Source organism: Arachis hypogaea, chromosome 1 (genome assembly GCF_003086295.3).
Source record: "Arachis hypogaea cultivar Tifrunner chromosome 1, arahy.Tifrunner.gnm2.J5K5, whole genome shotgun sequence".
Classification (NCBI taxonomy): domain Eukaryota; kingdom Viridiplantae; phylum Streptophyta; class Magnoliopsida; order Fabales; family Fabaceae; genus Arachis; species Arachis hypogaea.
This window is the reverse complement of record NC_092036.1, coordinates 111,835,316-111,853,682: the sequence shown is the minus strand read 5'-3', so window position 1 is coordinate 111,853,682 and position 18,367 is coordinate 111,835,316. Positions and strand designations below refer to the sequence as shown.

Sequence of the window (18,367 nt, the reverse complement as noted above, 5' to 3'; positions counted from 1 at the left end):
GAGATCATTTTCTCATAATTAGGATTAGTTTCTTTTATCATGAGTCATAAACCTTCCCGTTGAAGGTTAGGAGCTCTATTTGGTTTCAACATTAATAATGTAAGTGTTTTTTTATTTCAATTCATGCTTTTTTATTTTTTCAAGATTGAATTTTGTTCTTCATCAATAAGGACTAAAACTATTGGAAAATATTTTAATCTGTCTTGGATTCGGATTTTATATTTAGAAAAATTAATTTTGGAACTAGCTTAAAACCCATCTCATAATCTTCACTTATCTAGATCTAGTTCGAATATGTGACATATAATTCGACTAGTGATAGTTCTTGAAGGCTGTGCGAATTAAAATCGAAACCGTTCTTCACCTCTTCTCTCGATTAGTTGACCAAGGAACTGGCGATTAATTGGGTTTAGAGAAATTAAATCACCAAAGGATTGGGGTTTAGTTATAAATGATTTGTTGTGAAAATATTTTTGCATGAATTAAATAAGAAAGCATAAGCATTGTTCTTCTAAGAATCAAACATCTATAAAACCTTCACCATTCTCATCATTGATTTTCTCTTAACTACAAGCATCCTCCAAATTCTCTTCTTCTATTTCTTCTTTTCTTCAAGATCCATAATCCAAAATTCAAGATTTGATCGATCTAATTAGATATTTAATTAAGCGTTGTTTGTCTCAATCTGTTAGCCCTCGTAAAAACGCTATCCATTCACCTTGCTATTACTTGAACGATCCGTGCATTTGCCGATATCCGTGAGCTTTAATTTTTGCTCATCAGGACACAATCTAGAATGCCATTATTCTTTCCTGAACACATCCAAAATTGAGTGAACAACATAAACACATTCAAAATACATTAATATTATAAAATATATAAAAATCTCTTCAAGCCATTTTATTTTATTATTGTTCAGAAAGAAGAAAAGGATTTTATACAGAATAATAAAAAAACAATGGTAATAGAAAATGCGTAAAAAAAATTTAAATACAGACACATCCAAATACTTGAGACGCGTTTTCAGTGTGGAGGAAATGGCGATGCGGAGGATGCAACGGCGACGCGGAGAACACAATGGCGACGAGGATGAGCGCCGAAGACGCAACGGCGCAGAGGAGGACCCACCGACTTGAAAGAGGATGCAACGGCACAGAGGAGGACGCAACAACGCGGAGGATGAAGCGGCGACAAAAAAGAAGAAAGAGACGAATGATGTGCAACTCTGTGATTTTATAGCATTAACTATTTAGATTGTTGAAATCTGATTTTTCTTTTAGGTTTTTATTTAGAATATTAATGTGTTAATAGTTAAAAGCTTTAAAATTAATTTGAAAATTTTAAAATTAAAATTTTAAATTTTGTTTTACTTAATCTCAATTTTGAATGTGTATTTAAATTAGGATGTGTTAGTAATTAAAATTTTAAAATTGGAATGGAGATTTTAAAATTGAAATTTTAAATTTTAGTTTTATTTTGTTTGTTTTTTAGATGTGTATTTAAATTTAAAAAATATTAAATCTATTTGGATGTGTTTGTTTTATTTTTCTTAAATTAATATAATAAAAAACTGAATAAAAAAGTTTTAAAAGATATATAGTTCAACTGTATTTATAAACACATGAGCACTAAATATTTTGTGGTGAGACTCCTTTTATTGGGCTAAAAAATTTATGTAAAATGTATTTTAAAGGTATAGATTCAGATTACATTAATAAAAAAAATTAAAATTTTTTATATATTTAACATATTAAAAATATTTTTTAATATTTTTTATTAAATAATTTTCTATGATGACTTTTTAGAACACAAATTGTTAGTAAAAATCTAAACTTTTAATATGATATTTAATAAGATGATATCCTAAAAAGTAGAATTACAGTTGATTTTTAGAAAATATAGAGTTGACAAACAAAAATAGTTGGGGCATTTTTAAAATTAACAAATTTATAGGGCGAATTTATTTATTTTTTATTTTTAAAAAATGAATTCACGTGGGAACAAATTCTAAAAATATTGGTTGCATGAGTCAAAGTTCACAATTCGCTCCCTGCAAATTCACTGTATAGTAAAAGTTATTTTTTCAACCTACATATTTATTTGTTAGAATTCGTTCAAAACATGTTTTTAGTTTTACACCAAATTTGCGAAAAATGCCAAATCGCATCATTATTCTGTAATTCACCTCAAATAGAATGATATACAACTTATAAAGCGCACTTTTATTATTATATTGACTTTTTAGAGTGATTTTTATCTTTTAGTAGTTATTGAATATCTTGTTTCAATTAAACTATGGCTAAATGAACCTTATTTATAAAAACACAACTAATTCGACCAAACTGAACTAAAGCATTGTAAAAGAAGCGAGAATTTCTCTATACTTTTTTTATAATAAAATATTATTTTACTTCCTAAAATTTTTGTTAAGTCTTAATTTTATTTTTAATATTTAAAACTTTTTATTTTGCCTCAAATGTCGTATTGTCCTATTTTTGGTTTTTTGTCAAAATTAAATTTTTTTTCCACAAATACTCTTTTTTGCCGTTATCATCTTCTAGACAATAATCCTAGTTATAGTAATTTTAATAATTATAGTGAAATTAGTAAAAAAATAATAGAAAAAAATTGTAATAAAAAATAATATTCTTAAAAAAGTATTTTAACTTTAGTAAAATAATAAGACAAAATAAAACTTTGGAAACAAAAGTATAATATTTTAAATATTAAAAAAGAACTTAAAATTTAATCCAAATTTTATTCTGACAACTCAAACTCAAAACCTGAATATATTCATGATGCAACTAGTTGTTGGCAAAGGGCCCCTATTTATTTTGACTTGTATTCGCTTTTATAATAATAAAGATCAACTTTGAGATTATTACAGCATTTAGAAGAACAAAACTTGATCAATCAATGCCGATGAAACAATTAAGAGTAATTGTCCACATTTAAACAATTTTATATTTAAGTTGATTTGAGTTATGCATTTTTTTTTTACGTTTTTTCTTCTTCATCTTTTTCTTTACTCTAAATACTATGTCTCCTCTTTTTTTTATTATTTCTTAATTTTGTGACCGTCGTCACCAACAATACATTTTTCTCTTCCTATTGGAATTTCGTCTCTTTCTTTCTTTTTATCGTTCTCTTCCATCGTCATCATCATCATAATCATCATTGTTATCATCATTGTCTTCTTCTAATAGGTGTCGTCGTTATCATTATCATCGAATTCGAATTTATATAATGGATAATTTTCGGTTTATTTGGTATTATACAATGATTTCGTTTTGCGCTAATTTTCGGTTCATTCGAGACGCAAGTGTTTCTAAATTCGAATTTATATAATGGACAATTTTCTATTCATTTTTGATATTATACAATAATTTTGTTTTGATAATATTTTTGGCTCATTCGAGAAGCAGATGTTCTTAAATTCGAATTTATATAATGGATCATTTTCGGTTCATTTGGTATTATACAATGATTTCATTTTAATAATATTTTTGGTTCATTCGATCACCGTATAAAATTAGAATCAATAAAAATGTTAGCAAAATGTTGGTGTTGTTAATGATGACAATAAGTCAATAATAATGATGGAGAAGGAAGAAGAAAAAAAAGGAGAAGATGAAAGAAATTTAAATAAAAAAGAAATAGAAAGAGAAAGAGGAGGAGATGAGTGTGATGGTATGGTGGTAATGACCATGACAATAATGAAAAAAAAAAAAGAGAAAAGAAAAAAAAGAAGAAAAGAAAAAAAAAAGACAAAATCCTGCGGCAAAAATGTAAAATTATTTAAATGTGTAATGGAACTCAACAATTAAATAATACTTATCATAGAGAAAAAGATAAATAAACACGGGTAGAAGAAATGTAGAATATTCATATGTGTAGGAGCATCTGCGGTATCAGTGTGGCAATAAATAAGTATACGTAATTCAACAACAATTTTGATACTAACTTCAAATGTGTGAAGAGACTCAACGTTCAAAGTTGGAGGCTTTGATGTGTCAGGGCACTAACTAGCATTGCTCTAATCAATGATTGATCCATCTCCATGTCTTCTACTGCTACTTGCCTCATGTTATTGATTAGTTATGCTCTCCAAAGTGCAAACGCAACCTCATGTGACCAAAATAACGGAGTAGCGAAATTTTCTCATACTCTCTTAATCAAATGTTCAATTTTGAGGTTAAAAGATTTTTATATGATTTGTTGGGAGGCAAAATTTCTCAAAAATGGAGATTATTAGTGATTTACAGAAAATGTAGAGACAAACAATTTTTTTTGGAGAAAAATTATCATTTTTTAATTAATTTTTGAAAAGCAAAATGATGAATTGCAATATTTTTTAATTTTCAAAGAGAGAATTCGCATCTTTTTCTTTTGAAAAATAGAATCGAATTTATTTCGGAGAATAAATTGTATTTTTTTATTTTTTAAGAATACAATTCGCAAAAGATGAATTATGATCATCATATCTCAATAAATAACGATATTACATTATTTTTCTGAAAATTATCAAATCTAAAATCACATACAAATTAAAAAGTGCATGTTTATTCTCATTTTAAACCAAGAAATTATTTGTTTCATACATTGAAGTGCTCATAAATTTATAAAAAGAAAAAAAATTAAATTTAATAGTAGATAATTCAATCATAAAACAAAAGAAATAAAAATAAAAATTTGGGTTTCTCACTCAATTTTCTTTCTCTTGTATTTTTTTTTTTTTTTTGTCTTTTGTTTTGTTTTGTTTTGCGGTGTGCCTATAGACAAGTCTGCTCATAAATGACAAAATATGTGCAAAAATGTGTGTGTAAATATCACATCTATTTGTTTCTTTGTTCACACTGGTCTCAAGTGTGAATCTCATCTAATCTATATAGAAGAGCACAAAATTAGTCAGTTGGAGAGTGAGTTGGTTTTTGTATAAATATCATCAATTTTTTATATTAGATATTTGCATGGAAGTTATTGATTTCCAAAACTCTGGCATGAGACACATACTTACGGGTCAGAATTGAACAGAATGTTTCAGAAACTTAATAATCTTTTCTCTTTATCATGTTGCATGAGTTTTAATTTTTTTTTTTTTATGAACAGAAAAATCTTAATGTTTTATTATTTTAGAGGAAAGAAAGAAAAGGTAGGAAAAAAAGATAGTGGGAATTATATCACTAGAGAAGAAGAAGATATGAAACCAGAAAATAAAACCGAGGCATGTGCATAAAAATTCTGTTGGCACAAAAAAATGTCAGTTTTTACCTTGATTTTTTTTTATCTTAAACGGGGCTTAAAGCCCAAGATTTAAACATACAAATTTATATAATATGAAAATTAGTAAGTGCACAGTTTAAAATTGTGTGCGAGAAAGTAACGTAACCAACTATAATCACTGGTGAAGGCTAGTTCATCAAACTTGATATCTAAATCTAAATTATGATCTGCAATATACCACACATAATTAGCACAACAAAGTGTTCAAGGCAAAAAAGATTGTGACAGTCACACCTAAACTAAACAACAATAAAATAAAATGTATCAAATTAGCATGATCATGTTCCCTCTTTCATCTTGGATCAATTGTTATGTCAAATACCTTCTCTTGAGGTGGCTCTCCATTCTGCTGGTTTGGTATTGAATTCTTTGGCTGCACCTTTTTTGTATCATTGCTAGGTTTTTTACCCAAGAAATGGCTAGCAAAGAAATTGAAGTAAACAAAATTCAAAACACCAAGTGCAGCAATTAGATAATAGTAGTAATCAAGCTTATTGTCATTCAAATCATTCCCACCAAGCCATGAATTTCTCCCACCATGTGATGTAGCTTTATGGATAATGTTCACAATCAATGATCCTAAGTAGTTTGCAATTGACAAGCTCAGAAAGAAAACAGCACCAGCCACAGTCCTCATGCTCTCGGGCATCTCCGTGGTGAAGAATTCCATTATGGACACAGCAGCGAAGGGCTTCATTGAGACCCGACAGTGCAAACTGTGGCAGCAGCACTGCAAAGCTCATCGGCGAAGTAAACGATTTTGCTCTCAAAGCTGAGTCACGGCGCTTCTGCTCAACAATTGCGGCCACTAGCATGCACAAAATTGACAAAAGAATCCCAATTCTGATTCTTAGGCTCATGCTTAACCGAGTAGCCTTTTTGTTAATTTTCTTTGTCACTCTAATGTAGATGCATTCGTAGATGAAGATCCAAATTGAAAGTGCTACCATTGAGACCAAGTTCATCCAACCTGGTGGAACTTTGAAATGTTTCCCAATTGATCTGTTTGTTTGAATAACTTGAAGAACACCAAATGTGTTCTGCTGATCCATTACGATGAAGCAACATATTCCTGTCACCCAAACTGGTAGAATTCCCAATAAGCATTTTAATTCTTCAACTTGCTGCAAGCTACAAAGCCTCCAAACATTTTTCGGTTTCAATTGTTCATTCAACTCACTAGGATCAGAAATTATAGCAGCCTTCTCAAGAAATTTGAACCTATCTGTACGAACAAGCCTAACATTGTTGTGGTCCAATTCTGATGGACCAGGATCATAGTAACGTGTTCTATCAGAGGTCTTAAGCTTGCACTTTCGACACACTGCAGTGATCACCTTTGCCATATCAGAGAAGACACTCCCCTGAGGCTTCTTTCGAATGTAAGTGTGCTGACCGATTAAGAAGATTGCTATTGAGAAAGCAAGGCAGAGTGTTGGAATGGCGAATCCTAAGGTCCAGCTAACATTGGTTTGAATGTAGACAATGCCGGTTAGCGCGATCACAAGTGCAATGGTGAAGGTGAAGTACCACCAATTGAAAAAACTTTCCAATTGTGCCCTGCCTTTCTCTGTTTTGGTATCGAATTGGTCAGCACCAAATGCAATGTTGCACGGCCTAATTCCACCTGCGCCAACAGATAACATGGCGAGGGCGAAAAAGAGTATACCAAGCTGCCACAGTTGTGGCCACTGGCAATGTGGCCTATCAGTGCAGTTAGCAGGCCTCAATTGATGTATACCTGCTGTTAGGGTCATTATCAATATACCCTGTCCATGTAATTCATGTTCTACCCCATGTTAATAACTCAATCAATAAAACATTTAACAATTTCACAATAGAATAAATGATCATTTCTTATCATTAAGAATTTAAGCACAGACAATATAAACTAACGTAAATATTCGATAAAACTATATCAAAGTCAAAATTATAAGCATTGGATATTTTTTATGGTCAGAAATGATAATTTATTCCATCAAAATATATCTCTTGGGTTTTAACTTATTTCAACTTAAAAGTTCATTAGAGTAATTCCTTGACATAAACCCTAATTTGTTAATGTTACACTACCAAAAGGGGGAAATATATTTAATAATGAAATGAAACATTATCCTGGTAATTGTGACATTGATGTGATGATTGATTTGCTTACCAGAAGTGATGCAATGGAGCCAAATAAGAGGGTGCGAAACCTTCCCAAATAAGTATCAGAAATGAAAGCACCGATTATGGATGCAACATTGGATGATCCATTCCAAATTTGAACCACATTCACCACAAATATTGCACTCAAATTGTACCTCGTTAGCAGGTACATCGTCAGATTCGATATCAAACTCATTGATGCCAATTTTTCGAACGACTCATTACCTTCAAAAACCCAAATTAAGCAACAAAATTATAAAAAAGATTAGGGTTTTTACTAATTAATATTATAGGAAAAACGTTGTTTATCTTTTGTTTTTTTACCAATAATGTAGTAGACTGATCTCCATCCTCCTGCTTCTTGTGCCTGTGGTGCAGATGCATGCTCATCTTGTTTTGGTTCCTCTTCACATGGAGAATTGGTTGTTGCATTCTCCATTTCCTTCCTTGAGATATGGTTCTAACTCAGTTCATCTCTTTCACACACACAGTGTATTATGTTATTCTGTGTATTTATATGTAGTCTCGTAATGCCACGTCAAATTTTTGTGAGCACCTTTAGCTTCCAGTCCTCAAACAAACCCACGAATTTGCCTGCAAAAACGTCAAAGGTGGCTAGGGTTTTAAAAATCAAGATTGTTCATTCACTTGATTTTATTTAGAAACTAATTAAAATATAAAAATACTATGTGCACATTATAAACACAGACCCATCCAAACCTTAGGTATGTTTTCGGCGCTGACGAACGGCAACGCTGATGTGGACAAACGGCGACGAGGAAGATGAAGGCGGCGTTGTGGATGACCGCTGAGGAGGAGGAAGGCGGCGTCAAGGATGAGCGCCAAGGAGGAAGGTGGCACAGATGAACGGCGGTGGAGGATGACGAACCACGGACGGCCTGCGCCTCTGGTTTTATGATGTGCGGTGAATGTGACTGTTCTGCCTCCTTCAGAGTTTTAAATGGTATTAGTTAATAATTAGATGATTTTGTTGTAGAATAAAAGATATATAAAGATGTATAAATAGAAGACTCTAGTATTAAAATAATTAGCTCAATAATAATTTATATATATATAATAATATTATATGTTGTAATGTGTATATATATACAAAGATAGAAAGAAGTATTAAAAGTAAAGAGAAAGAGAATTGCATATGTTTATTGTTACTATCTCAATATAATAAAGATGATTAATATTGCTATTAATATTATATGTAAAGAGTAATAGAAAAGAGAATTTAAAATACTTATAAAATAAAAGAAGAGAAAGAATTGTAGTAGAAAAATAAAGAGAAGAGTATTTGATTGCAACATAAAGAGATAATTGATTTATTATTACTTGCTTGTGTATAATATCCCTCAAATGGCTTCTCTATTTATAAGCAGTTTGCTTTTTCAACTTAATTCTTATTGGAAATGGAATTCAACCGTCCATATTAATGGGCATCTAATGTGATCTTATCACAACACTCTCCCTTAGATGCCCATTTAGAATTATGCCTCATTAAAACCTTACTAAAGAAAAACCCAATGGAAAAAAACCTTAGTGAAGGAAAAAGAGTACAAAATCCTTTAGTGATGGGGACTGCCTCATTAAAAACCTTGTCAGGAAAAACCCAATGGAAAAAAAACCTGACTAAGGGAAAAAGAGTACAGTTTCCTCCTCTTGCCGACATTATTTAATGTCTCGAAATCGGCGCATCCCAATCTCATGTACCAATCTTTCAAAGGAGGATTTTGAGAGGGACTTTGTGAATAAATCTGCCAAATTGTCACTTGAGTGAATCTGTTGGACATCAATTGTCCCTTGATTTTGAAGATCATGAGTGAAGAAGAATTTGGGAGAAATGTGCTTTGTTCTATCGTCTTTAATGTATCCGCCTTTAAGTTGAGCAATGCATGCTGTATTATCTTCAAACAGGACAGTTGGAGCTATCTTATGATCAATCAGTCCACATGATGACATAATATATTGAATCAGACTCTTCAGCCAAAAACACTCGCGACTAGCTTCATGAATTGCCAGTATTTCAGCATGATTAGAGGATGTTGCAGCAATTGTCTGTTTCGTGGACCTCCAAGATATAGCTGTACCACCATATGTGAACATGTATCCTGTTTGAGATCTCCCTTTATGTGGATCAGACAAGTATCCGGCATCTGCATAGCCAACTAGTTGTGACTTGGATCCGTAGGGATAAAATAATCCCACATCAACCGTTTCATGAAGATATCGAAAGATTTGCTTGCTTCCACTCCAATGTCTTCTGGTTGGAGAGGAACTATACCTTGCTAGTAAATTCACCGCGAATGATATGTCAGGTCGTGTATTATTAGCAAGATACATTAGTGCTCCAATGGCACTAAGATATGGTACTTCAGGACCAAGGATATCTTCATTTTCTTCTTTAGGACGGAATTGATCCTTTTTCACATCTAAAGATCTTACGATCATTGGGGTACTTAATGGATGTGACTTATCCATATAAAATCTCTTCAAGATCTTTTCTATGTATGTTGTTTAATGAAGAAAGATCCCGTCTTTTATATGCTCGATCTGCAGGCCGAGACAAAATTTAGTCTTTCCAAGATCTTTCATCTCAAACTCTTCTTTTAGAGTTTTTATAATTGTTGGAATCTCTTCAGGAGTCCCAATGATATTTAAATCATCAACGTACACAGCAATTATAATGAACTCAGATGTAGTTTTCTTTATGAAAATACATGGGCAGATGTCATCATTCTTGAAACCGTTTTTGGCCAGATACTCAGTAAGACAATTATACCACATTCGTCCAGATTGCTTTAGACCATATAAAGATCTTTGCAATTTGACTGAGTATAACCCTTGCGAATATTCCTTGGATGGTTTAGCTATCTTTAGTCCTTCAGGGACTTTCATATAGATATTCCGATCTAATGAGCCGTATAAATAGGCTGTTACCACATCTATTAAATGCATATGCAGTTTATGATATGCAGATAAACTGACCAAATAACGCAATGTTATCACATCCACTACAGGGAAATACGTTTCTTCATAATCTATACCGGGCCTTTGTGAAAAACCTTGTGCCACAAGTCGGGCTTTATAGCGCACAACTTCATTTTTCTCATTTCGTTTTCTCACAAATACCCACTTATATCCAACAGGTTTTACATCTTCAGGTGTACGGACTACAGGTCCAAAGACTTCACGTTTTGCAAGTGAGTCTAATTTAGCCTTCATGGCTTCTTTCCATTTTGGCCAATCCTTCCTTTGTCGACATTCTTCGATCCTTACTTTCATGCATGATATTTAATGCCACATTATATGCAAATATTTCATTGACAATTGTCTTATTTCGGTCCCATTTCTCTCCTGTAAAGACATAATTTATCGAGATCTCGTCATTTTCACAATTTTCAGGTACCTGAACGTCTTCTGGCGTTATATCAGAATTTTGGACAACTGCAGGTGTCTCTACTATGTCTTTTTCAACAGGAATAGTATTTACCTCTTTTCTCTTTCAAGGATTTTTGTCTTTGGAACCGACAGGCCTGCCACGCTTCTGGCGTGAATTTGCTTCAGTGGCTACTTGTCCTACTGGGACATCAATTCGAATTGGAACATTTTCCGCTGGTATATAAGATTTGGTTATTCTCTTTGTATCGGAAAATGCATCAGGCAAATCATTTGCTATTCTTTGCAAATGTATAATCTTTTGAACTTCTAGTTCACATTGCCCTGATCGAGGATCTAAATGCATCAACGATAACGCATTCCAATTAAGTTCCTTTTAAGGAAGCTTCTTCTCTCCCCCTAATGTTGGAAATTTTGATTCATCAAAATGACAATCCGCAAACCGGGCTTTAAATACATCTCCAGTTTGTATCTCAAGATACCTCACTGTAGAGGGAGAATCATATCCAACATATATTCTCAATTTTCTTTAGGGTCCCATTTTGGTGCGATTAGGTGGTGCAATGGGAACATATATCGCACACCCAAATATTCTTAAATGGGAAACATTTGGCTGCTGGCCAAAAGCTAATTGCATAGGAGAGAACTGATAATAACTCGTTGGCCTCAAACGAATAAGTGCTGTGGCATGTAAAACAGCATGTCCCCAAACCGAGGTTGTGAGATTTATTCTCATAAGTAAGGGTCTAGCAATTAATTGGAGGCGTTTAATAAGTGATTCTGCTAACCCATTTTGTGTATGAACATAAGCTACTGGATGTTCAACACTTATTCCATTAGCCATACAATAAGCATCAAAAGCTTGGAAAGTAAATTCACCAGCATTATCAAGACGAATTGCTTTGATTGGATTTTCAGGAAATTGTGCTTTTAATCGAATAATTTGAGCCAGTAATCTCGCAAACGCCATGTTGCGAGAAGATAATAAGCACACATGTGACCATCTCGAAAATGCGTCTATCAGGACCATAAAATATCTAAAAGATCCACATGGTGGATGAATAGGTCCACATATATCACCTTGAATCCTTTCTAGGAATTCAAGGGACTTTACTGGTGATGGCTTTAAAATTAACTTTTCCTGAGAACATGCAGCACAACAAAATTCACTAGTTTTAAGAATCTTCTGGTTCTTTAGTGAATGTCCATGAGAGTTTTCAATAGTTCTCCTCATCATGGTTGTTCCCGGATAACCCAATCGGTCGTGACAAGTTATGAACTCATTTGAGTTAGTAAACTTCTGGTTTACAATGGCATGTGATTCAATTGCACTAATCTTGGTGTAATATAACCCAGATGAAAGTGAAGGTAATTTTTCTAATATAACTTTTTTATTTGAATCATGAGTTGTGATACATAAATACTCATGATTTCCCTCATTCATCGTCTCAACATGATATCCATTTCGGCGAATATCTTTGAAACTCAAGAAGTTCCTCAGAGACCTGGTAGATAATAGTGCATTATTTATTATAAATTTTGTTCCTCCAGGAAATAAAATTATAGCTCTTTCGGAGCCTTCTATCACATTGCATGAGCCAATAATAGTATTAACATATTCCTCTTTTGGCACAAGATGGGTAAAATATATATCACTTTTGAGAATAGTGTGCGAACTTGCACTGTCCGCAAGGCATACTTCTTCATTACATATTCTTGCCATTTTCTTCAAAAACAAATAATAATAAAATGAATAATATGCACAGTTAAATTGAATACTTGATCAGAATTATTTTTCTAAGAAACACTGTACATAAAATAATGTCATATACTAAAATTTTATTTTAAAATTTGACACATTTAATAATTTCAAAATTCATAAACATTAATATTTCATTATTTATGTACATCACATTTGAAACTTAAATACATAGAAAATAAAACTTAACAATAAGTTCTTTACATTATTTATTTACATAGATATTTCACAATCCCACATATTAAACTATTCCATCATTGATCAAATGACCAATATTTCCTTCAGGATCCTCAAAGAAATCAGATACATCATAATGAGTGGTGGAGTTCTCAGCATCATTCGAAACAAAATTTGTTTCCTTTCCTTTATCATTCTTTTTTAAAGATACCTGGTAAAGATCGACTAGGTGCCTTGGGATACGACAGGTACGAAACCAATGGCCCTTTCCACCACAACAAAAACACTTATCCTCTGTTGATTTATTCTGCCCGATATTCCTTTCTTTATCCCACTTCTGGTGAAATCCTCTCTTTTAAACGTAATTCTTTTTCCTTCCATAATTTTTCTTGTTATTAAAAGCTTGTCATTTACCTCTTATGGGATAATGATTTGCCGCATTTACTTCAGGAAATGGGGCAGCGCCAGCTGGGCGCGCTTCATGATTTTTCAAGAGTAACTCATTATTGCTTTCAGCAACAAGAAGGCAAGAAATTAACTCAGAATATTTTTTAAACCCCTTTTCTCGATACTGCTGCTGCAGGAGCACATTCGAGGCATGGAAGATTGAAAAAATTTTCTCCAACATATCATGATCAGTTATCTTTTCCCCACATAATTTCATTCGTGAGGTGATTCGAAACATTGCAGAATTATATTCATTTATAGATTTAAAATCTTGTAGACGCAAGTGCGTCCATTCATATCGGATTTGAGGAAGTATCACCGTTTTTTTATGATTGTACCTTTCTTCAAGGTCTTTCCAAAGATCTGCAGGATCTTTTAATGTGAGATATTCATTTTTCAACCCCTCGTCAAGATGACGACGAAGAAAAATCATGGCTTTGGCTTTATCCTTCTAGGATACATTATTTTCAGCCTTAATGGTATCTCCAAGATCCATTGAATCAAGATGAATTTCAGCATCTAGTATCCATGATAAATAATTGTTTCCAGATATATCAAGAGCATTGAATTCAAGATGAGAGAGTTTCGACATAATAAAAAATTGTTACCTGAGTCTTCCTAAAAATTTGATCAGAGTCTCGTGCTGATAACGTATTGTAGAATAAAAAATATATAAAGATGTATAAATAGAAGACTCTAGTATTAAAATAATTAGCTCAATAATGATTTATATATATAATAATATTATATGTTGTAATGTGTATATATATACAAAGATAGAAAGAAATATTAAAAATAAAGAGAGAGAGAATTGCATATGTTTATCGTTACTATCTCAATATAATAAAGATGATTAATATTGTTATTAATATTATATATAAAGAGTAATGAAAAGAGAATTTAAAATACTTATAAAATAAAAGAAGAGAAAGAATTGTAGTAGAAAAATAAAGAAAAGAGTATTTGATTGCAACATAAAGAGAGAATTGATTTATTATTACTTGCTTGTGTATAATATCCCTCAGATGGCTTTCTCTATTTATAAGCATACACGAGGTTTGCTTTTTCAACTTAATTCTTATTGGAAATGGAATTCAACCGCCCATATTAATGGGCATCTAATGTGATCTTATCACAACAAATTTAAGGTTTATTTTAGAATTTTAAAATCAAAATTTTGAATTTTAATTAATTTAATTTTTGAATGTGTATTTAAATTGTAATATATTAATAATAATAATTAAATATATTAAATCTGAAATAGAAATTTAAAATTTAAATTTTAAATTTATGTTTTATTTAGTTTGTATTTTGAATGTGTATTTATTTTTAAAAAGACACTAAATCTATTCATAATTTTTAGATGTATTTATTTTATTTTTTTTAATCATTGTACTAAAGGCTGAATATTGTATAATTTTTAAAGAATACTTAGTTAAATTATTAAAATAATAATAAGTATTTTAATTTATATAAATTTTAAATGAATTTAATCTTGATACATAAAATATTTTACATTACTATTTAATATGTCTATTTGTTGATGATAATTCATGTAATCAATTTTTAAAAAAATATTATTTAGATGTTTTTTATATATACAAAAAATTAGCTACCAAATATAAAATAAGAATTAATATAAAAAAGTATATATTAAAAATATATAAAATAATATATATATATATATATATATATATATATATATATATATATATATATACACACACACGTGACTAATTTGATCACTAATTTTGCTATATGCATAATATTTTTTATCAAATATTTTAATTGAATTGTCAATGATAATACTAATATTTCAATTGAGATTACTAGAAGTAAATCAATGAAACACTAGGATGAAGATAGATTAGAAATGTCACGTGGCCTTTTATGTTAATTTTGTTTTTAACATGTGATGAATTATAAGCTTGATATTTAGCTCAATACAGCAACAAATTCAACTCAATACAACAATAAATTTAACTCAATACAGCAACAAATTCACATCAATAAAAGATGGTTCAACAAAATTGATAGGGACAAGAGAAAAGGAAAAATTGAAAAGGATAGAAGACGGGAGTGCAGAGACTCACCAGCTACCACGATTGACGGCGACTTAGCGACGAAACCGGCGAGGAGCCTGTAATGAGGAAAATATAGGCCAAGTCCCAATTAGGATAGTTTCATTAGTATTTGATTTATTATAAATAGATATAGTAGAAATGTAATAGAGGAACCATGAATTGAGTAATGAATATATTTCCTTTTCTGAAATTCCTTCCATGGAATTATCGCTCTCCCTCAAGATTCTTCCTAATTTCTCTCTGATTGATTAATTCTTCCCTATTCTAATTTCTTTCCTCCTTACAATGGTGCTTTCATTGGCCACCATTCTCCATTTTTATGGTGGTTTGCCGGACTCAATTAGAAATCAATCCGGTACTGTTAGTGAATATTATGAGGATTTTCTGACTTATGCTAACAGTGTTGCTGTGAAGGATTCTGAAATTTTAATTCCTTGTTTTATCAATGGTTTGAAAATTTATATTCATAGAGAAATTTTTGGAAAAAATTACAATTCTCTTTTAGATGTTTGGCTGAAGCCTGCAAGGATCCGTGAAATCAAGTTTGACGAGGAAGGGCATCCAAATCCAGAATTTCAAGCTCACATTCAAACAAAAATGCATCAACAGAACCCTACTGTTTCATATTCAGCAACAATCAAGGCATCCAAGGAAACCAGATCAAGAAATTGCAAAACATTCAAAAACAGATTGTGATACATCAGAAATTCCAGCACCAGAATCACCAAGAAAATTTTCAGAAAATTCAAAATTAGATTTCTCGAACACCCCCAGAACAGAAAATAATTTTCACACTAAATCCATTGCTCACAGATCCAGATTTATTACCTCCAAAGCGTTCTCAATTTCACAAAACCAGCAACACACCCACAAAACAAGACATAGACATTCTATATCTGCAATTGGAGGAAGCCGATGACGTCCATGGAGGCAGAATCAGTCCACGCGACGGTGGCGCGCAACGCACAACCAACAGCGGCGCCGAGGACGGCGCCGTCGCGAAGAGGAAGGTGGAGGACGCAGATCAGAGCAGAGGTAACGGCGTCGGAGATCTTCGAACAAGTGGCGGAGGTTTACGTCGCGTCTGCCCGATCGTGGCCAAGCCACCACCACTCATAGCGGCAGTCTTACCTTGGGAAGGCAAGGATGAGATGCGAACAGAGAAGGTGGCGCTCACGTACGTCATGGCGGAGGAGGCTCTTAATACGGCGGAGCAGCATAAGGTCACTGCCGATGAAGGAGACCACACATGATTTAGAGAAGAGAGGCGACAGAGTCGTGCATAGATGCCACTGATGTGGACAGAGCCACTAGAAAGAACAGTAGCACTGTAGCAGGTAAGAGAGAGAGAGAGAGGAGAAATGGGGGTTGGCTGGCTGAAGATTCTGGAAAGTGATGGAAGACTGATTACCCCTAATCTTGAGTTGGGCCTTTATTTGTTGGGCTTTCAGTACCAAGTCCAATCAGAAATCATTCATAAACACAAGCATATGTATTATGTCTTAAGGTTTAGTTATAAACAATAGGATCCTGGAGGAATTTTTTTTTTAAGTTGGATAGGAGATAATAAAATAGATAAAAGATATTATTAATTGTTACTTTTATTATTTGTAACATATCTTAGGATTTGGATTTTTTTTAAATAAATAAAATAAATATATTAATTACTGAAATATGTATTTACGAGTGTTTTTATTCAAAAAATATCATATTACATATCTCGTTTACAGTATAAATGAAATAAGTTAACACGTATCTCGTTTATACTGTAAACGAAATAAGGCTCATATTTATACATGTGTTGTGTAATAAAATAGGATATGATGTTAGGTACAAATTAAATTGGATGTTATTGATTTAGTTATTAATTAAAGTTATTAATTAAGGTTAGGATTTGTTTAAATACACGGATATGATGTTAGGTTTAAATTTTAGTATGTTATGTTATTGTTAAGCATATGTCTCTTAATGTAGTTATTAATTTAGGGTATTAACAATTTGTAATAAACCTAATGATTAGCAAAATGTTTATGTTTATATTTACTAAATATCTAAGTAAATTGTTTGTTCTCGAGTTTTGTTGTTACTTAGACTAAGTAGTACTTGTTGCTTAGTAAGTAAATGTTTTCACTTAATCTATCATATATAAGAGTTGCGAAATGAATTTCGTTATTTATTATTTTTTAAATAATTTTATTTAAATTAATTAAAATAAATGTTTATTAATGTAGTCATTAGTTATTTTAGAAGACATTTTTATTTGCATTATATTACACAATGTTAAAGCTAATTATTTTTTTGAACATTTTTATTATTCAAGTAAACATTTTTATGCAAATAAATTCATATCGTTTGCTTGAATAATTTACTTATAAGCCAAATTAATTCCTAATTCGGTATTTTTATTGTTTACTTGATACCTCGTCTACTTCTTTCGAGGAGAATAAGTCACATACACTCACCACCAGCCGCTATTGTCCTGTATCTGAGGGAGGCCGGGTTCAGTGATGCGTTGCCGCTCAGGGATTTTATGTTCAACAACTCCTTGGTCACGGCATTCGTCGAGCGTTGGCACCTAGAGACCCACACCTTCCACATGTCGTGGGGTGAGTTCATAATCACCCTACAGGATGTCACATACCACCTCGGACTGCGCGCTAATGGAGAGCCCGTGGGTGGTTGCTTTCGTGACTTTTACATGTGGTACGATACCGGAGTCTGGGAGTTGGTTGAGAAGCTACTTGGAGCCAGGCCTCCTCCAATCCAGCAGCAAAGGAGCACAAAGGAAGGAGTCCTTCTCCCTGACATGGCTTTGGGATCGTGTCCGACAGATGCCGTCTGGTACTGATGACCCAAGCACCCTCCGACAGTATGCGAAGTGCTATATATTGTTGATGATCGGAGGTTACCTGATGAGTAATAAGTCCAATAGTCAGGTTCATCTCCGGTGACTCCCACTACTGGACGACTTTGCGAGGTGCCGTATTCAGTCATGAGGATCCGCAGTGCTAGCATGGATATACCACTCCCTATTCTTATCGGCCCACCGCTTGACCACAGACAT

The 18,367-nt window shown here is 32.4% G+C and overlaps 1 long non-coding RNA gene and 1 pseudogene across 1 annotated transcript; both read right to left on the bottom strand.

The window, feature by feature from the left end:
- Positions 1 to 455: 455 nt before the first annotated feature.
- LOC112782989 (uncharacterized) lies at positions 456 to 1,218 on the bottom strand. The gene is made up of 2 exons (XR_003193262.3): positions 999 to 1,218; positions 456 to 812 (listed from the first exon to the last, which is right to left on the bottom strand). It is a non-coding gene; the product is annotated as an uncharacterized lncRNA (long non-coding RNA).
- A 4,197-nt stretch (positions 1,219 to 5,415) lies between these two features.
- LOC112710618 (protein NRT1/ PTR FAMILY 2.8-like) lies at positions 5,416 to 16,656 on the bottom strand (annotated as a pseudogene).
- Between the last annotated feature and the right edge of the window lie 1,711 nt (positions 16,657 to 18,367).